The sequence below is a fragment of the Dendropsophus ebraccatus genome, chromosome 10 (assembly GCF_027789765.1).
Source record: "Dendropsophus ebraccatus isolate aDenEbr1 chromosome 10, aDenEbr1.pat, whole genome shotgun sequence".
Taxonomy (NCBI): Eukaryota; Metazoa; Chordata; class Amphibia; order Anura; family Hylidae; genus Dendropsophus; species Dendropsophus ebraccatus.
In genome coordinates, this window is record NC_091463.1 from 67,322,989 (window position 1) to 67,345,569 (window position 22,581).

A 22,581-nucleotide genomic window follows, 5' to 3' on the forward strand; every position below is an offset into this window, starting at 1 on the left:
TTTAGTCAAAAGTATCCACACTCAAGATGATAAGGTAAACTTTCTTGACAAGAATAAAAGAGAAAGTATGTTGTAAACATACTACAAGACCCCAGAGACCGTGTTAAGGAGAAACAGGATTAGATATTAGAGAGCCCAAATGGTAATGTGGATATACTCCAGACTTTTTGGAAACATAAGAAACATGCAAAACAAAAAAAAACTAACAAAAAAAAAAACGTATATATATATATATATATATATATATATATATATATATATATATATATATAAAATTATTATTATTTTATTATTATTATTATTATTATTATTATTATATATATATATTTTTTTTTTTGCATGTTTCTCATGTTTCCAAAAAGTCTGGAGTATAACCACATTACTATTTGGGCTCTCTAATAGTAGTGTAGAGTAGTGTGAGCCCACCCTAAGAGTAGCTCTACTTTTAGGTTGGGTTCACACTACGGAATCTGCAAAGACAAGTTCGTCGGATTCCGTCGCTCGTCCCAGCTTGTGGGGGTGCACATCTCTGTCCGTGCCATAGACACCATTCACTGGAACTCTGCGAATTCCATAGTGTGAACCCACCCTTAACAAGCTAAAACAGCAACTCAATTCCGTTCTGGTTGAGCCTTGTTGCTCCACCAGCTACCACTGCCCCTTAAAGAGTAGCCACCACTCCGCTAACATGGCAAGACACTTTTCCAAATTTTTGCTTGACAAAGGCCAGTAGGCCGAAATGTTGCATTTTTTGGTACCCTGATGTGTGTATAAACACACTACTTTCATTCTGGATGCTGTGGGAAACCTTTTCTTTAGAATTTTTCCAAATTTTGTCAGGTACATAGTCTGCTGCTAAAGTGGACAGCGGACAGAACTGCTGGAGGCACCATAGACAGCATTGCACTGTAGGTGTGCCACAATGCAGTCTATGGAGCTTCAGGTAGTTCTCTATAAGAACACACTGTGTACCCACCAAAATTCGGAGAAGGTATCCTGCCGCTCAAGCAGAGTAGGAGTTACACTGTAATTCTAACAATTAATAGGGGTCCAGAGATCAAAGCTTCAGAATTAAGCAAATAATGGCATATTCTAGTGCAAATGCAAATAATTCATTTAATTGTAAAATAATGACCTGTTTACTTTGTATTCCTGGCTCCTGAAATACTTTTTTATGCTTCTATGTGAAAGAAATATTTATAGAATTTATACATATTTATATTCAAAGAATAAAGAATATTTAAAAGAATTAAAGAATATTTAAAAGTGCTGATAGTTAGTGCCTGAGGCACTTAGGGAAAAAATAACATTTATTGATAAAAATGAGTCGCTTAATGTACCCGATTCTTGTTCTCTTACATGGATGCATTATGGATTTGGATCTTTGCAGAGAGAACTAGACTTAAGTAGCTTATTCACTGTTGAGGAATCTGTTTTTTAAAAACATTTTTAGAGTATTCTTGTCTAATGGGGAGAGGTTTCCCCTCTGGGAATCCCAGTACAGATGAGCTGTGTCCAGATGCGTTTTATTCCTGTACATTGAAATTTGGTAGTTCTATATCCTAAAAAAACCACGAGTGCCTAAAATACAGTTATAAAATAAGAAAGTAAAAACTTTTAACGTACTGATATGTCTGCATTGCCTGATTAAAATATTTTATAACTGTTATTTAAATCACAATTATACACATGGGGGATTGTTATTAAAGGGGTTGTCCAGCCAAAATCTTTTTCGTTTAAATCAACTGGTGTCAGAAAGTTATATAGATTTGTAATTTACTTCAATTAAAAAATGTTTTATTTTCAGTCTGACACTGCTCTCTGCTGATATCTCTGGCTGAGACAGAAACTCTGTCTTGGTTTTCCATAAATTCCCATAGAAAAACCTCTCCTGCTCTGGACAGTTCCTGTCTCGGCCAGAGATGGCAGCAGAGAACACTGCGTCAGACTGAAAATAAAACATTTCCTATAGGACACATAGTAGCTAATAAGTATGGGAAGACTTGATATTTTTTAATAGAAGTAAATTACAAATCTATATAACCTTCTGACACCAGTTGATTTGAACGAAAAATATTTTCGCTGGACAACCCCTTTAAAGAGAAACTATCAGCAGCTCAGACGAATTTAACCTTCTGATAGCCTCCTATTGCGCACAGGGCGCAGAGGAGGGAGGTGTATCTTTTATCCTTTTCCTCAGCACCGTTCCTGTGCTGTTAGCAGTTTACTTTTTAGTCTGGAAAACCGTTAGGAGCATTATCCCACCCCCATAGTGCCGATCCAGCCTGCAGCTTCTAATGATAATTGATCAGGCGGGCCATATTGGCACTATGGGGGCAGGGCAGTGCCGTTAACAGTGTTCCAGACTGAGGAGTAAACTACTAACAGCACGGGAATGGCACAGAGAATGAAGGTAAGAGACAGGGGCGGGCTGGGCCGGGGGGCAGGGGGGCATGTGCCCCCCGGGCCGGTCTTACTCAATATCAATGGGCCGTGTGTTCCGGATACAGGTTAGGGGCTGCAGCGGCCGCCTACCCTGTGTGCGGAGGAGAATGAAGTCCGCCTCTGCTCCCCCGCTCTCACCCCCCCCCCCCCCCGGCCGCAGGTTAAAGGACCCAGGGCCGCAGCGGCTGGCCGTTCACCTAGCAACAGGCCGGAGGAGGATGTCTGGCTCTGTCCCCGCCCCCCGCCTTCCAGCTCCTGCAGCCGCACTACCCAGCCAGCGTCAGGCTGGAGGAGAAGGAGGGGGATGCCGTCAGACGGGAATCCCAGGCGCACTAATAGCAGACAGCCCATTGGCTGTCTGCCTTATCAATCACCGCCACGCTGTTTCCGGCCACCCGCGCGCTAGTGACGTCACGCGTCTGCAGCGGGGAGAAGAGGAGCTGTGCGCAAGCCTGAGAGATCTCTAGGTGAGTATAGGGGATCCTTTACCCCCAATACTGCTCTACGACTACACCCAATACTGCTCCTAATACTGCTCTACTACTACCACCAATACTGCTCTACTACTACCCCCAATACTGCTCTACTACTACCCCCAATACTGCTCCTAATACTGCTCTACTACTACCACCAATACTGCCCCACTACTACCCCCAATACTGCTCCTAATACTGCTCTACTACTACCCCCAATACTGCTCTACTACTACCCCCAATACTGCACTACTACTACCCCCAATACTGCTCCTAATACTGCTCTACTACTACCCCCAATACTGCTCTACTACTACCCCCAATACTGCACTACTACTACCACCAATACTGCCCCACTACTACCCCCAATACTGCTCCTAATACTGCTCTACTACTACCCCCAATACTGCTCTACTACTACCCCCAATACTGCACTACTACTACCCCCAATACTGCTCCTAATACTGCTCTACTACTACCCCCAATACTGCTCTACTACTACCCCCAATACTGCACTACTACTACCCCCAATACTGCTCTACTACTACCCCGAGTACTGCTCTACTACTACCCCCAGTACTGCTCTACTACTACCCCCAGTACTGCTCTACTACTACCCCCAATACTGCTCTACTACTACCCCCAGTACTGCTCTACTACTACCCCCAATACTGCTCTACTACTACCCCCAGTACTGCTCTACTACTACCCCCAATACTGCTCTACTACTACCCCCAGTACTGCTCTACTACTACCCCCAATACTGCTCTACTACTACCCCAGTACTGCTCTACTACTACCCCCAGTACTGCTCTACTACTACCCCCAATACTGCTCTACTACTACCCCCAGTACTGCTCTACTACTACCCCCAATACTGCTCTACTACTACCCCCAATACTGCTCTACTACTACCCCCAGTACTGCTCTACTACTACCCCCAGTACTGCTCTACTACTACCCCCAATACTGCTCTACTACTACCCCCAGTACTGCTCTACTACTACCCCCAATACTGCTCTACTACTACCCCCAATACTGCTCTACTACTACCCCCAGTACTGCTCTACTACTACCCCCAATACTGCTCTACTACTACCCCCAATACTGCTCTACTACTACCCCCAATACTGCTCTACTACTACCCCCAGTACTGCTCTACTACTACCCCCAGTACTGCTCTACTACTACCCCCAATACTGCTCTACTACTACCCCCAATACTGCTCTACTACTACCCCCAATACTGCTCTACTACTACCCCCAGTACTGCTCTACTACTACCCCCAGTACTGCTCTACTACTACCCCCAATACTGCTCTACTACTACCCCCAATACTGCTCTACTACTACCCCCAGTACTGCTCTACTACTACCCCCAATACTGCTCTACTGCTACCCCCAATACTGCTCTACTACTACCCCCAATACTGCTCTACTACTACCCCCAGTACTGCTCTACTACTACCCCCAGTACTGCTCTACTACTACCCCCAATACTGCTCTACTACTACCCCCAATACTGCTCTACTACTACCCCCAATACTGCTCTACTACTACCCCCAGTACTGCTCTACTACTACCCCCAATACTGCTCTACTACTACCCCCAATACTGCTCTACTACTACCCCCAATACTGCTCTACTACTACCCCCAGTACTGCTCTACTACTACCCCCAATACTGCTCTACTACTACCCCCAGTACTGCTCTACTACAACCACACTACTGCTCCTAATACTGCTCTACTACTACCCCCAATAGTGCCCTACTACTACCCCCAATACTGCTCTACTACTACCACCAATACTACTCCTAATACTGCTCTACTACTACCCCCAATAGTGCCCTACTACTACCCCCAATACTGCTCTACTACTACCACCAATACTGCTCCCAATACTGCTCTACTACTACCCCCAATACTGCTCTACTACTACCCCCAGTACTGCTCTACTCCTACCCCAAATACTGCTCCCACTACCATTCCTACTATTACCCCCACTCCTGATACTACTACTACTCCCAAAACTGCTACTCCCCTTATCTACTACTACACCCCTCACCTTCTACGCTTCTACTGTTACTACACCCCTTATCCACTATGCCTCTACTACTACACCCATCATAATTAGCAAAAAAAAAAAAAAAAAAATCGAGATTTAAATCTAGAATTGAGAAAAAAAAAAAAAATCGAGATTTAATGTTTTGCCCATATTGCCTACCCCTAGTTCCAGCCATAAGGTAAGGATGGGCGTTGGAGTTCCAGCTGTCAGGACATGAGTTGTAGTTCCAGATATGAGGTCAGGATGGGAGTTGTAGCTGCAGTTATGAGGTCGGGATAGGAGTTGTAGTTCCAGCTGTGAGGTCAGGGTGGGAGTTGTAGTTCCAGCTGTGAGAGTTTTGCTACAACTGGGGGCACACAGATTGGGGAACATATGACATAATGACACCATAAATGTTTATAACATAGAGCGATTCTCTGCCTAATCAGATATCGCCCCATGTTACATGACCAGCAATCAGCTCACTTGTCGGCTGATTGTGCACTTTAAGGCCGGGTTCACACACAGGGTAAGACACCGACCGTTCTGTGACCCAGCCATGTGCACCCCCATCCCAATTCAACATTGCACACAATGGAGAGTGCGGCCGGGGCCGCACTCTCCATTGTGTGAACTGTCAGTCTTGTGCGGCCGCTATTCAATGAATAGCAGCAAAACAAAACTGACGTGTCAGTTTTCATTGCAGCCGCTTGCAATCCCGGACGGAGTGTATATGTGTATACACTCCGGCCAGGATTCCGTTGTCTGCAGCACAATGTAAATTATCAATTAATCATGGCCATTGTTGCAAATTGCAACAACAGCCTTGATTAATTGATAATACGTTGTGTGAACATAGACTAAACCTGTCCACCTGCATCCACCTGCATCCACCATTGGCTATGCATTTCTCTGTGTAATGGGGGCAAAGAGGGTTTAACTATTATATGGACACACAGAGAGGGGTTTAATTACTATATCTGATTGGTTAGGCACAAAGAGGGTCTATCCTCTATATATGGAGGCACAATGGGGGGCTTATCCGCTATATGAGGGTACAGCTTGGGGGTGTCTTTCTATTATATGAGGACCAGGGGCGCATTAAGGGTACCACAGGACCCGGGCAGTTTAGAAATTGTGGGTTGTAGTATTGTACAGTGATATAGACACATATATACAGACATATATGACCCATATTGCCCCTGGCACCTGACAGTCTCACCATAAGAAGCAGCAGAGACAGACAGGTAGTCTGTCATCACCAGCAGCTGCAACATCTCTCCCGGTTGCCCCTTTTATCCTCCCTGGCATGTCCTCCTTGGTAGGCACACTTTGACACCGCCGCTCCTGACGCTCGGCGACAAGGGTGCACCACATGACCCGGACGTCCAACACGGACGCTACTCTGTTTGGGGGTAGCTGTGGAGATTGGGGGCTAGCAATCAAAAGGGAGACTAGACGGCATCAATCAGTGTGGTGCATTCCGGCTGAGGATATTTTCCAGCCATGAGCAGTGGTGTGCGTGGCTGTGTTATAATGGGGGCAATCTCCCTGGGTCCCCCGGAGCCCAGGGCCCTGGGCGGTAGCACAGATTGCCCTCATTATAATCTGCCTATGATGAGGACATAGAGTGAGCCTGCCAGCCTGGATCTAAATACTATGGGGGGCATAAAGTGGGCACTGTTATAGTGTGGAGCAATAGAGATGGGGAGTGTATAGAGGTAAGGGTGGTGCTGGAGCCAAGAGTCTAACATGTTTCTCTGGTTAATTCTGCATAGACTATTCATGGACTGGAGTAGTCTTTGTGATGGCCGGGCCAGATGGAGATGGAAAGCGAAACAACTTTGCTTAACAACACATCACCTGCAGCTCACACAGAGAAGACGCCTTGGATGTAACTGCACTAGTATATCCGGGTATGATTAGTAATATTTGTTTATATGGTGGATTCTATCAGTCACCATACAGAACACAGGTGTCAGCTGTAGCCCTCCAGCTGTTACCATCATGATGTAGTTTTGCAGCAGCTGGAGGGTAGTGAGTTTGACCCTCCGGTATAGTGGTATCAGTTGCTATGTTGTGAGTAGAGATGAGCTAATCTACAGTAGGAATGGAGCGAAGCGCTTTCTATCTGCATTCAGCTTATCAGGCTGCAGGCTTTGCAGTCCGCTCTGCTTGCTGCCGCTTCTCCCCGGGTGCTGGGATCCAGTTTCCCAGGACTGGATCCATCTTTTCCCAGCACTCGGGGAGGAGTGACACAGAGTAGAATAGCCCACAGTCTGATAAGCTGAATGCAGATATAGGAATGAGGCACTTCACTTCATTTGTACTGTAGATTCACTCATCTCTAATTGTAATGATGGTGGTGGTCATGGTGCTGATAACTGATGGCTATTTAGACATGTACAGTATTAGGCATAGAAAAATGTTTTATTTTAATTTTATATATGTGTTTTTGGTTTTTCTTTATAAATCCTAAAATTTGCTGTAACCTGTAGCTGAAATATGTGCCCCATGCTGGGCCCATCAGCTACAGCACAATCCTCATACTGCCTGATAGATATTAGACAGACATGTGATAGATAGATAGATAGATAGATAGATAGATAGATAGATAGATAGATAGATACAGAGGAGAAAGGAGCCGCACTTCCTCACAGGTGAAGCGGGTGCAGTAGGATGCAAATCCCTTGGCTGGGGGGATCCCCAAGTATCACACGAAAATCCAAAGCACTCCAGCATAAGGTGAAAAAAGGTAGTGGTTTATTACAAAAATGTGCAGAAACAGGATGCAACGTTTCAGTTCTCTCACAGAACCATTATTAAGCATTCTGTGAGAGAACTAAAAATGTTGCATCCTGTGTTTCTGCACATTTTTGTAATAAACCACTACCTTTTTTCACCTTATGCTGGAGTGCTTTGGATTTTCGTGTGATAGATAGATAGATAGATAGATAGATAGATAGATAGATAGAAAGATTATAGATAGATAGGAGAGAGATGATAGATACATAGATAGGAGAGAGATAGATAAAGGAGATAGATAGATTTAATAATAAATGAGGGCCAGAGTTGTCCTTGAAGGATGGGCCGCTGGCCTGCTACTCATGGGCCACTGCTATGTGGCTGCCCCCCAGGCTAAAATTTGCCAGCCAGCCCCTGGTAAGAGACATACCTTGCACTGTGCGCAATAGAGGGCTGTAAGCAGGTTAAATTCGTCCAACCTGCTAATAGTTCCCCTTTAAGACCATCAGGAAAATGTTGCAGAAAGCTGGTTTGCATAAAAATCAGCAACTTTTTGCAGACATATTGTGGGCATGAAATCAGGGACATAACTACCACCACAGCAGCCAAAGCGACTGTTACGGGGCCCGGCGGCCTACTCCTGCAATACACTGGGCCCCCTGAGCCATCATTATTTGCAGCACCCAGTGGCTGAGTGGGCCTTCAGGGTGCTGCATATATCCCTTTAGCTACAAGCCCTCCTAACGAGCACTTGCCGTTAAATGTTAAAGGTTACGACTACACTTGATTTGGGCTTGTGGTCAGTCGTGAGAAAGAGGGGGGCCTAATCAAAAGTGTGCTATGGGGCCTAGTCATTTCTAGTCACACCCTTGCATGGGATTAATACATACTCTCAAACAATCTGAATGAACTAATGACACAAAAACTGTTTTCTTGTTACGTTTGTATTGAAAACGTCCATCCAGTAAATATCCACAAATTATCAAAAGGCTGTTAAATTAAAGGGGTTTTCTTACTTTTTCTGTGTGTGTGCACTGTACTTGCCCTATCTAGGTCTTAAAGGCTATATTTGCACATCAGGATTTCGTTTGCTATAGACGAAAATCAATGGCAAATAATGGACGTCTTTTTGGTGGACGTTGACAATGATGGCTGCAAAATTCCATCATGTGAACAAAGCCATAATGTGTAATTGGCTTCTATCGCCAATTCAGGCTGTTTTTCGTAATTTGTGACACTTTACATGACACTTAATTTTTTTTTATACGTGACACTTTACATGACACTAAAATGTCCTGCCCTTTACTCGGAACAACACAACAATGGCATTCCATATACAGGGCCCTCTCTGCTGTCACCTGCACACTGAGGAAAATAGCCCTGCATATGGAACATACTGTAAGTGTTCCTATACATGGGTTTTTTGAAGACAGAGCGATGCAGACCGCACTGAAAGGGTCCTGGGTGCCGCTGCTCTTAAGACTGAGGATGCGGCGTTGGGCAGAGAACACCATGCAGGTCTATAGCTGCAGGATCAGGATGGCTGGACAGGGCAGATGACCTCAAGAGTTGAGTTTAACAACAAACTAATGACCAAAAGCACATACTGTAAATAAATAAACTAAAAACCATTGGAATGCTGTATAAAGCTGCTGCAGAAGCTTTATACCGGCGAAAAACTATTTTTGTTGTTACCTGAGCGCACGGCGGATTCAGTTTCAGTTGTACAGATTGCCTCCAGTTGGGGTTTTCTTCCACCTCCTCCTCTGCCTCTAAAACTCGTGGAGGGAAGTGTCGAGGAGTGGGTGGAAAATTACCTGAGGGTTGATGAAGTGCTAGATTCCACATGGACTGAAGGCCATGGTGGTCCGGAGGAAGGAAAAAAAACCTTCAGGCTATGATGGAAGACATTATGGTGGCACAAGAGGAAGCAGAGGAGTCCACTCGCTCACACTTCGGTCCAGGGGACAGTTTTGGAAGAGGAGGAAGAGGTGTGCTTCCGAAAGGGGGGCACCCAGAGCAACTCTCAGACGGCAGCGAAGAGTGTTTGGGAGGATTCAGAGGAGGCAAAATAGACACCTGTCACCGAGAACAGTATGTCTATGACTCAGGGCAGCCTCGCTCATATGAGCAATTATAGGCAGCACTGCCTGAGAAATGACTCCCGTGTTCCAAAAAATTTAAAAAGTGCAGACTATTGGGTGCTCACCTTGCTAGATCCCCACTATAAGGATAACATTGCATCTTTAATACCAATATAATAGCAGCAGAAAATAAGGCAGAAAAAAAAGCTGGTGGAGGCACTACTGCCAGAATTCCCATTTGCCAGAGAGGGCTTAGGGGGAGCAACAGGCCGAGGAGGTCGTCACAGCAAACTATCCCTCAACACAGTGCCATCTCTTTCAATCCAGTGCACTTTCTCAAGCAATTATTTCAGGCCATAGCAGAAAGGACTTGATTGGCTGTGTTGATTGGCCAGGGATGATACTTATAAATCAGGGGTGAGGAACCTTTGCACCTCTGGCTGTTGATGGAAATTGTAGATGTTGATGGAGCTGGAGGCTCTGAAGGTTCCCCATCCTTGCTTTAAATGGCATTATTACTTAAAGGAAGAACATATAGTTCAACCCCATTATGTTCTTCAAGACTTTTTACTTATGAGGCTAAAATGCTGCACACTTCATACACTATTATGTAAATTACCTCTAAGGAACACAAGCAGGCTTTAAATATTTGGCTAGATCTAAACATTTTTAATGAATTCATTTGTTATTTTGTAGCATGTTTATTTTAATTTGTAATTACTATGCAGATTCATTATTGCTTACCAAAGTGCCTCAACTCTAAATTGGACAGAAGAAGTTATTTTACTAGTGCAAACTAAACCGAAGAATCTTTTTCAGTGTATAAGCCCTATTTGCTAATGATTATATGGTGAGGTGGCAATGTTTGTGTTGGCAGTCACTTCCAGGAAGATTGTAATCTCTAATTAACTACAAGATTTAAATACAAGTCAAAAGCATATTGACTTTATATTCTGAGATAATACAATGTAATAAGCTGGGTCATGTCAGTGTAAAACAATGCTTTCCATGTATAATTTATACATCTATTGTAATATGACTGAATACAATAGGAAGGACACTTTTCAAATTGTTTTATATGTATTTGTTTTTCCATGCAGCCACCTTTCCTGTAATATAAATAGGCTAAGGCCATGTTCACACACCTCCATTTTTTTATTGGCCATTTGACAGCCGTCATTTTGAAACAATACGGATGGTCGTGATTATACAAATAATGATAGTCATTATACAAAAACAGCAGCTGTTTGGCTTCAAAATGAGGGCCATCCTAAAAAGCGTCAGTGAGATGGCCAAGAAAAAGACGGTAACAGGCCTCTCTGCCTGTCAGTCATCCCCTCCGAGCGTGCTGACAGGCAGAGAGTGGTGACTACACACGTGCAGGGAACCGCCCAGATGACTACCGTCCTGCCTCTGCCTGCCGTGCGCTCGGGGAATAAACCTTAGTTTACTCCTGTATAAAGCTGCTGCTACAGCCTCAGCCGGCACGCACCACGGGCTGCACAGGAGCTTTATACAGGGCTCCAGGGAACCATATCAGCGCAATTGGGCTGTTTGGTTCCCTTAAAACAGGATTGAAATTACATCACAACTATGCTAATGAGCAGAGATGACTCTGTTTTCCATAGTAAATCACTACTCAGCAATTTCCACTGGACATCGGACTTATCTCTGCCGTATCTGCTGCTGTACTACGACATGTACTATTTTTTCACGGCATGGATTGCGGATCTTTACAAACTAAGGACAGTATGAAAAACCCAATAGAAATCAATGTTATAAAATTATGGATACATTCACGAAACGTGTGTATAACGCCCAAGAACAGTTAGGTAAACCTGGTTTCCTTGCTATAATCTAATAACAGTTAAGCTGTTAACATTGGGAGGAAAATAGCAGATGAAGGATATCAGGAGAAGAATGAAAGTTTGTTACATGAATGTATTTGCTAAAATTTCTAACTAGCCCAACACGTTTAAATTATATCAGTTAAACTCGGAATTTCCCTTTAATTTAGATGTCTGGTTTCCATTTACTGCTGGATAATTCCCTTAGGGATATCTTCCCAACCTCATGCCGGAGCTGTGGAAGCTTCTAGTATCCAAGATCATCTGCAACACGGAGTAGGAGGGGGTAAAAAGCAAGTGGGTCTACGGCTCCTCTAAAAATAGAGGGGGAGTAGTCCTCTTGATTATTGGGAACATGGCACCCACATACAGAAAGTCCTTACTGTAATAAATGGGATGCAATATTATAACTGCAGACATTTTATAAATATTTTACATCCTTTTCTATTAAAATGAAGACAGACTTATTCTTTTTAAAGCACATTACATTTATGTTATTTAATTTGTATAAGTCATTGAAATTAAATGGGACATTTTATTGTAAGTCATGCCTATTAGGAAAATAAAAAGAGAAAGGAGATTATTCTATTGTCAGAATCTTCTGCTCTGTTCAAAACATGTTCGCATTGATTACCTCTGTCTCTCTGCAATGTGAAAATGGCAGACACTTTATGCAGGGGTCTGTTAATCAGTACAACCTCAGGCTCCGCTCTGACTCATCCAATTTAGAGGCTCCTGGAGCCGCGCTGATATTTGCTGCTGATTATCTGCGCCGCATTTCTTTATTTTATGGATCTCTGGGCTGATCTGGAAAATAATCCATACATAGCTGGAATTGTCTGCAGGAAAGGAAAAAAAAAACTGGATGGAGAAGGCGATAACATTTCTTGTTATTTTTCAAAACACAAGATATCCTGTAAAAGCGAGAGAGAAAAAAATCTCATTTAAGAAATAGGTGTGATATATCTCATTTATGTAATATGTGCTAATGACCCTTGTGGTTATATCAACTAATGGTTCATTTTTACACTAAGGTTTCAATAGCTTGCAAATGTTCTGCCGATAATAACACATAACATTTTATTAAAAAAAATACCTATTTAACCTGATGCTTCAAACATTTATTAGAGGGGATGTGTCATCCAGATTTCTTTTGTACGGATCCAGCGCATACTGAGATATATTGTTTTTTTTTCTTATGAGAACTATCTGCACAGAATGTAGAGATATTATTTGCGGAAGCCCTATGGACATAGGAAACAATAGACTGGAGAGGAGTCCATTGATTTCCATATAGGAATTTTTTGGGATGATTTGTCACCCGCTGGTCTCCTGGCTTCCTGTGTCGTCATGGACCCACAGTAACTCCCCGCTTAGCCAGTCAGTGACCGCAGGGGTGTACTGCTTCAGTCACTGATTGGTTAGGCCATTACTTCTTGTGGGGCCATGATGTCATAGGTCTGGAACGTGCACTGCGGGGGAACCGGGACGAGTAACTATAACTTGATTGTTATATTCCCACCATCCAATGTCCTCTCTTGATTTTTATGTCTGGAGTAGCCCCTTAAGTAAACAACATTGACAATGGCAAACAAGTGTCGTGTTGGCTAAGCCGCCATCACCAAGACTGATCATTGTAATCCTTATTACAGCAAATCAGCAATTCAACAAGTCACACTATGTTAATGTGATATACTGTATTAGTAATTATAGAGCACCAGGATTGCCCTGACCTAAGAGAATATTTTGTGTCCTTAAAGACAAATTCTACTCGCCAAAAAAGGTAAGACTTCTTCCAAGACCTCTTAGTATCTGAAACCTTGTTGGACCTCCAGTCAGGTTCAGACTTTCTCTACTACTGGGAGCCAATACCTTGGGAGCCAATATCACTTCATTTACCCTTAAAGGGATCCAATCAGCAGCTTCAGGCTGCACCCAATAGATTTCCTATGCAGCTCCTCTACTGTACCAGTGGTGTCTGCAGTTTTATCCTTATATTCAGGAAAAATGTTTTTTTATTCCACATGGCTGGTATAGTAGGGGAGCTGCATAGGAAATATATTGGGTGCAGCTGTGAGCTATGTCAGCACAATCATACTGATTGGTTCCCTTTAAAGCAACTCTGTACCCACAAACTCCCCCCCCCCCCCCAAAAAAAAAAAAAAAATACAATTGTACCATCGGATAGCTGCTTTTAATCCAAGATCTGCAGTTATTGTCCTGTTCACAGGGCTGCAAGTTTAGAAGTTGTTTTTTAGGACAATAACCAGTAACTGGACACCTGGACAGAAAGGTACAAAGGTACCAGCGTTTTGTTTTTTTCTTTTTTTTGGAGTACTTACAGAGTACTAACTTATTTCACAGCACTTTACATTACTTCCTAGAGATGTTGTCCTTGGTGCAATGTGGACCCAGGACCCCAGCTATGCAAGGCAAGAGCACTAACCACTTCAGCTCTATCTACCCTCATAGAACACTAAGGGAATGACTCAGTATCATTGGCTCGGGTGCTGTATATGATGTGGACTAAATTCCACATCACCACTGTGCAGATAATCACTACTCCCTCCCGTTGTGACCCCCATGGCCTCTTATCTGTTCTCTGTATTGCAACCAAAGCATTTTACCGCATTCTAAGCCACTGGCATCCCCTGCAAGTCTGTCATATTATGCCCTCACCAACCCAGGACAAGCTGCTGGCTGTTGTACCCACATTCAGTTCTTTGTAGGAGAAGGGTAGGCTTGCTAATGTAACTAAAGAGATGGGAATTCTTTAGAGAAGGCGCTCTAAATTATTTTAAGCTGGGCCAGCTGTTCTTATAGACCTCATAGTAACTGCAACGTCTGGAACTGTATGTATGATGCTCATTATACTAGTCTTGTGCTATTCTGCTTAATTCTGATTTGCCTAGTACATACATGTAATTGATGCTGTAACAGATACATTGCCATCAGCGTCTATATATGTTCAAACCATTTTTTGCAGATTCCTTACAGTGCAGATAAGGGACAGATGTAATTATTCAGAGAATGGAACTAGTACAAAGGAATGAAGACAGTTTGGGGGTAATAAAATTGTATTTGTGAAATTGCATGCTTTCCACTGGCAATGATACATGTCTGATTCTCTTTTGTTCTTACCTTGCTGTTTTCATTCCTTTAATTGTAACTCTTATAAGAATTGGAACATACTATGTTGAGATTACAGGAATTATTTGTTTCTGATAAACTATTACATAACATTCAATATCTATTTTACTACAGGATGACTGGGGGCATAAAGTTGCCATTTCTTTGTTCGCATTGCCCATGCAGTTTATTTAAAATTTTAGTTGAAGAATCCAAACCAACATTGTGCAACAAAGTACAGTACAATAATAGTTAATGGGATTGTCACCTCCCCAGGCTCCAGGAGGAAATAGTGCAGTAAAAACTTTGTAAAAATCTGTCCCTAGGAAACTTATCTAGGAAACGTCCTCCTGTAAGCCTATAATCTAAAGGGACGTGTCATCAGATGATGACCTTCTGTATAAATCATGGTTAAACATATTTTTGTAATGTTTTACTATCTATATTTTGAAGTAAGGCTGGGTTCACACTGCATTTTTTGCAGTCCACTTAACATATCCTTTTTAAATAGTTACTTTTAATGTACACAAAAACGTGGTCAACCATGTATGCTAAAAAAAGAGAAAAAGCATCCATTTTGATCAGTTTTGTGGTATAATGGATTTTGCATTTGTTTTTTTCATCCTTCCCCCCCCCCCATAAAACATATACGTTGAACATACTGCAAAAATGCAAAATGAACCCAACCTAATCCTGAAATCTTGTACTTTTCATCCTGACCACCATCCTGAAGTTTATTTATAAGCTGACACTTCATATTCTGTACATATCACTTTCTGGCAGTATCCTTCGTATCACGGCAGACTGGATTACTGTAAGAATAAAACCAGTAAATAAATGAAAATAGTGTTTCTTAGAATTTACGGCCCTATTACAAGGTACGATTATCGGCCACATTTGGCCGATATCGGCCATTACTGCCGATAATTGTCCTGTCTAATAGACGGCAACGATTAGCTGACATGAACGATGTTGGCTTATTGTTGTAGTCTCATACTCATATAGCAGCGATCTGCTGCCATTGCTCCGTGGAATAGGAGCGGCAGCAGTAGACCGCTGCTATCTGCTATGGGCTGCCCGGACGATGTAGAGATCACCCGGACAGCCAACCCCCCCCCCCCCGCACCAAGCCGCAGCCCCCCGGCTCTCACTCGAGTGAGAATGCCCCACGTAATAGGGGCTTCAGTCTCTCCCTCCATGTAAAATGAACTCTGAATAAGTCATAGAACATGCCTAGAAAATCTGCCCATAACAGTAAATGGTCTAAAATTCAGGAATAAACCCTATCATGCCAAGGTTATTGTGGCTTGGTGTAATATTATACATAGCTTAGGCAAGATGGCCATTCCATAATAATAGTCTAAATTAAAGTAACAAAATTGCTATCAGAAACTAGAAACACCTGGCTTTAAAGAGTCACTGTCGTATTTTTTTTTTTTTTTTTTTGCAGAAATCAATAGTCCAGGTGATTTTAAGAACTTTGTAATTGGGTTTATTAGCCAAATCTGCCATTATCTGCATGTAAAAAGCCTTTTCCCAGGTCCCCCCCTCCTTCCCCTTTTTCATCCACTCTGAAAAATCTGAAAATTGTGACTTGTTGCAGGAGACGTCCCCTGTCTGCTCTAGGGAGAGGGGAGGGGGGAGGAGGAAGGAGGGAGTTAGCCGGCAGCAGAAAGCAGATAACAGAGGATTACAGGCACGGAGCTGGGTGACAGCTGTAATCCGAGCTCAGACAGGTCACTGGTGACTGTCACAGGAGATATCCCGTTAGGGATTTGTAGATTAACTCTTTGTTGTCCTGTTTTGGTCTTTTCTTTAGCTCTCTCCATAGGAGAACAATGAAGACAGGGGGGAGAGCTTCAAACTGCTTTTTCATGATAAAAATGCATTTTTCGGATAATAAACCCAATTAAAAGTTTCTTAAAATCGCCTGGACTATTGATTTCTGCAAAAAAAAAATTCACGACAGTGACACTTTAATAAGTTTTAAAAATTCACTGAAGGACTGGGCATTTTCTGTAAAGGGCTATAGTTTTGCTGCAATACCCCCATGTAGTGATATTCAGTTTGGGCTCTATTTAGACATGAGCAAAGCAGCCTGAAATTCTTTTTGCAAGCTTCGCAAATTTTGGATCAAATTTGTTAATATTCGCTAAATAAATCCGCAAATCCAATTTCAATAAAAACAGCCAAACTATTATAGCTACAGTACTGGGACTATTACAGAAGGACAAATTTGTTAACGCATGTTCTTGTAAAAGTGTCAAAAATAAAAAAAAAATCTAAAAAAAAAAAAAAAAAAAAAAAAGGTAAAGTGCACACTCAGTTTAGTTAAAACAAAAACGAATTTGTTTAACACAGTAGGAATGAAGTGCAACCACTGAATATGTAAGGCGCACGCTCCATTCACTGATCCCAGTAAATTGGTATAACACTTACAGTGCCCAGTAAGTGAATAATATGGACTGTGTCTTCACTGGTCCTAGTGAATTCCTATAGGCACCCAGTTACTTGGTAAACTGGACACTTTGTTGAAAGCTACAACAAAAAAATCACCAACAAACAGCCCTCCTATCCTCTCCTCTCTGTCCCCATATCCCTCTGTTGGTGTCTCCCTGCTCTGCTGTAACTGCCTGCTGCCATTCTGCTCTTTCCTCTACACACAGCCAACTGGCAACCTCCATAAACGAACTGTCTTATATATAGGGGCAGTGCTGACATCACAGAGGGGGATCTGATTGGATGGGTGCAATGGAAATTGGTAATCCCTTTCTCCCACCCAGTGATGCTCCAGACAGCATGTGTGGCCGCCATTTTATTATTTTATTATTTATTTTTTTTTGCGAATTTCCGTAAACGATGTGGCGGAAATTCACTTTGCAGAACAAAGCGAATTGATGGCCCAGTTTGCAGCATATTTTAATTTGCCGGATTCACATCACTCATCTCTAGCTCTGTTCATAGTGCTATTGGGCTCCTGTGGAGAGTGGAAGCATTAATCACTTAAAGGGAATCAGTCACCTGCAATTCACGTTCCTAGCTGCTGACCCTATTGTCCTACCTATTGTCCTACCATGTGGTATCTTTGTATGTTTTATATACCTAACTGTGCCTCCAGAACATACTTCTATAGTACAAAGTGTCAAAGAGGCTTTCCCATTCCACTGATCTGCTGTAAGCTATAACACTTCCTTACTCCCTCTCCTGTACCTGACCCTGCTTCAGTTCAGCTTCCAGGTGTCAGTCATTCAGGGAGAGGGGAATAAGGGGGTATTCCTGCTTGCGGCAGGTCAACAGCTTGGAAAAGCCTCTTTGACTCTTTTTACTAGAGAATAAAAGCATTTTTCTATATTTCGGAAGCACAGCTAAATATTTGAAAGGTAAAATGTGTCACCTTGCCCAACCTGCTATTTAACAGTGTCAGCAGTTTGAAAAGTGAATTACAGCTATCAGATTTCCTTTAATATATCAAATATTGTGGAAAAATAGTAATAATTAGAGATGAGTGAATTGAATCTGGCGGATTACGATATCCAACGAATTGGACATTAAATTCGCTTTGTAGCGATTTACAAATTTGCAAGATTCGCTTTGCAAACTCACTAAACATGGCGGTACTGTCTTATGGCTGGAACAAGGAATTATCCCTAATCCCCTGTGCCCGTCCAATCATCTACAAACCCCGCTGTGATGTAAGCACCCCCCCCTCACCCTCTATATAAGGTGATTGGCTTCCTAGAGGCGGCCAGTCGGCTGTGTATAGTGGAGAGCAGGTTGCATCAGGCAGTTAGAGCAGGGAGAGAAATACAGAGAGATGGGACAGAGAGGAGAGTAGGGTGGATTGTGGGTGGTTTTCTGTAGGAGCAGTGAAGCCATTTGCAGTATACCAAGTAAATGGGTGACTGTTGTTCATTATACCAAGTCACTGGGTGCTGGGTGTGCATTATAGGAAGTCACAGTAAACACAGTGTCCATTTTAACTCACTTTACTAATGTCCACTGCTGTCCTGGGAGAAAATTGATATTACGCCGCTGATCCACCAACGTCCACTACTGTCCTTGGTGGAAATTGAATGATTGACAGGCTGATTGACATTTTGCAATTTTGCCACTATCACAGCAACAGTTGTTAAAAAATCGCTACTCTGTAATAGTCCCAATATTGTAATTACTATAGCTCGCCTTTTTTAATGAGATTTGTTTGTATGCGATTTGTGAGTGTCCCCCAATTTGCGCAAATATTCGCAAAAAGAATTTTCAAGTGATTCGCTCATCTCAAGTAATAATGTTATATAAAAAAAGGTAAATATAAACAAACTGACATGACAGCAGTAAAAATTACAGGACTAAATCACTCATTACTGCTTAGTAATGTTCTTGTTTTCAAAGTTTCGCCATCATTCTACTGTAATTACGGTCTCAGTGTTGAATGAGCGGCTTAGGTTGTGTGCTGGTTAATTATTAACATCAATTAATATGACTTACAGTACACTTGCTAATGGCATGGTATACAGGAACAAGGGATGGCACTGAGAAAAAACATTTATCAATTATGTATTCCACTAATCTGTTACTGAAAAGTGATGAAGTGATTCAGGAAGCGATGTTCATCATTTGGGAATGATAATGAATGATATAGCTGAAATCACCAACAGTAAAAGGCAGATTTGCTCATAGAAAAGGAGCGTCTGGGAAGAGTATCAGTCAGCACAATGGTCTCAGAATCATAATTCTCAACAACTGGGAAAAAAAATTCCAGGTCAAGAATAATTATTTCTTTCCTACAGTATGAGTTCTTATAACATGAAGCTATGTGAAATAAAAGATGGAGGACATTACATGGAAATTTAATTGCTTTAAAAAAATAGATGTTTTTTTTTAGGATAACTAGTAGATTATTGTTCACTACAAAAAAGGAAATGCATTTCAGTATTAAATATTTTATTTTTTATCACTGATAAAATTAACAAAGAAGAGAAACAGATAATAGCAGACAGTGTGCTTTTAAGGACTGGAGTCGTGGATCCGCTGTACCAATGCTAGCGATGACACAAGCTGAACCAAGGAGCGGAGCATAAAGGGCCGCTGGTCTTCATCAGTGCCCACGGCAAAGCGTGATGGACTTCCTGCAGCAACGGCTGACGATTGGCCCTTTTTTTTCGGACACTGGCAAAAAGTTTAAAAATTCATTATAAATATGCAAGTGTTTTAGGACTTTAGGTTTTGGTGTAAGTTAAAAATTGCCCTAACAAGCAGTGCCCATCATGCCCACTGGTGAGACATGATACCCCATGCAAAACACAGTGTCTCAGATGGGGTAACCCTCTTAAAGATAACAAAGCATATGCACAAAAATGGTAGCACATCACAAAAAATCTTTATTATAACAGTGATATACAAAAATACCATATAAATGCAAATATACAGGAGTAGTAAAATGAGGGAGACAACACCCCGGATACTGCTCTACATTAAAAACACTTAAAATGTCACCATAAGTCCTGCTGGCGTTCCAGCCAGGACTAATCTACCACTCTAACCCTGGGCTGTATGTAAATAGCAAAAATTCAACATCTCTATCTAGACAGAGACCCTGTGAAGCAAAATGGAACCACAAGTATTGTACATGAAAAAAGGAAAAAAATGAAAAAGGTCACCATATACACTCCAACAATGTGTGATAAGGGTCAGATGGGATAAGAAGTCACCCCACTCGTTCCACCATCTCGCGGCTTCCTCAGGGATGTGAGCAGTAGGATGAGGGGCACCATATATATATATCTTATGCAACATGTTGGAGCAATTACAGTTTTAATGGAATATCATACCATGTGCAGGAGAATTCGGCGTCTCAAAATGTCCGGCGCCATCTTGGAAAAGCTGCACGTGCGCAGTAGCAATAGAAGACTAACACTGGAGGAAAAAATGTGCGGGCTACAGGAACATGGCCGCCGCATGTGTAGATGAAAAATCTGCGCCATCTTGGGGTAGCCTCTCATGCGCAATAACATAAGGAGAGATTGTAGCTAGAGGCAGAAGTAACCAGGCTTCAAAAACATGGTGATCATTGTATATGTATATAGGAAAGTCTCCCTCACACTAATCAGACTACAATGTAATGGCTGCCGATCCCATTCATATAGAACCACTGTATAAAGCAAAGATAAAATATTCACTCATGTCCTATACAAAAAATTAAAGTACAAAAATGTAGCAGGGTAAGACATATTACTAGGAGAGCACTTATTTAGGTACAGTGTATACCTGTGATATCAAAATATTACATGTGGCATCATTGGGTACGGCATAAACCTATATTGTCATATTTGGCGTAGCAACCACACAAATGTACCTTTGACACTGTAATATCACACATGGCACAATTAGGTACGGCGTATACCTGTATTGTAAAATTGGCAAAACAACCACCCATATATACCTGTGACACTATAATATCACACATGGCGCAATTAGGTACGGCGTATACCTGTATTGTCAAATTGGCGTAATAACCACACATATTTACCTGTGGCACTATAATATCACACATGGCGCAATTAGGTACGGCGTATACCTGTATTGTCAGATTTGACGTAGCAACTACACATAACTCAGGTACGGCGTCTTACTATAGCATAATTTAGTGTAACATATTCCTATAATATCCTATATAATATATGATATAATTTGATACGGCGTATTGCTATTGTATCCCACTTACACGGCATGGCCATATCGCCATGGTGTCACATACACCGTAGTTGGCGTATCGTTACAGTATCACATATGGAAAATATGTTTAGCACGCTGAGATGCAAATTGCCACTATAATATGAGATCTCCATTCCACATCACATTAGAGACATGGTATCGGACCCTAAATCTCAAATGTAACATGACATGCAGGGTGACAGAAAGCCACAGCAAAAATGTCTATATAATCTTGGATAGTGGGAACCTAACCCTAATCTAACGTGATGGGGTAGCAATGCAAAGGAGATCCAGTGGATGTATAACATAGCAGTACCACGTAAGGTGTACAACCAAAAACCTCAGCAGGGTCCTATTTATACTCCCTCTTTGCACTTTGTACTTGACTTCATAAAGTCCCATTGACTGTACTGAAACCTTGCTGACTTTTTGACCTTTTTACTTATTTTAACAATAAAGAGGGAAAAATATGCAAGGTAATGCACAATAAAATATAAAGGTAGTGTCCAGCTGACGTTTAAGACATAAATAAAAAATGTAGCACAAATCATATACAGTATATATATATATATATATATATATATATATATTTCTTTTATGACACTGACAGAATAAGGTGGAATAAAATTAACAAGTCATCACTACTGCATTGTGAATACTTAATATTTTTCTGTTTTCCAGAGGTTTATTTCCCAATTTTTTTTATAGGACATAGAAAAATACTAAAATATTAGATCTATTTTCACAACAGAGCTCTTGTGAATGCTGATGGATTGGAATATGCAGCAATAATGTTGCCACCTTGCATAATGTATTTCCAGGTAGGCATAGTTAGACTTTCCCAGCTAGATTGGGCTGCCCTGTCAGTGTCCCTGGGGTAACCCATTTATACTTGTTGATTTAAAAAGCTTTTAAAAATAATCATTTTGCATCTTTTTAATGATTTTTGCTTTATGCATGAGAAAAAAAAAGCAAGATCAAACGCTAAGCTTTGAAGTAAATGTTTGAGGCTGTGTAGAAGGGCACCTTGTCTAATCAATATCTTTGCTCAGCTAAAATGAGAGGTTGGTGACTCGGCTCTTCCTTCCATACAAGTCATCAAA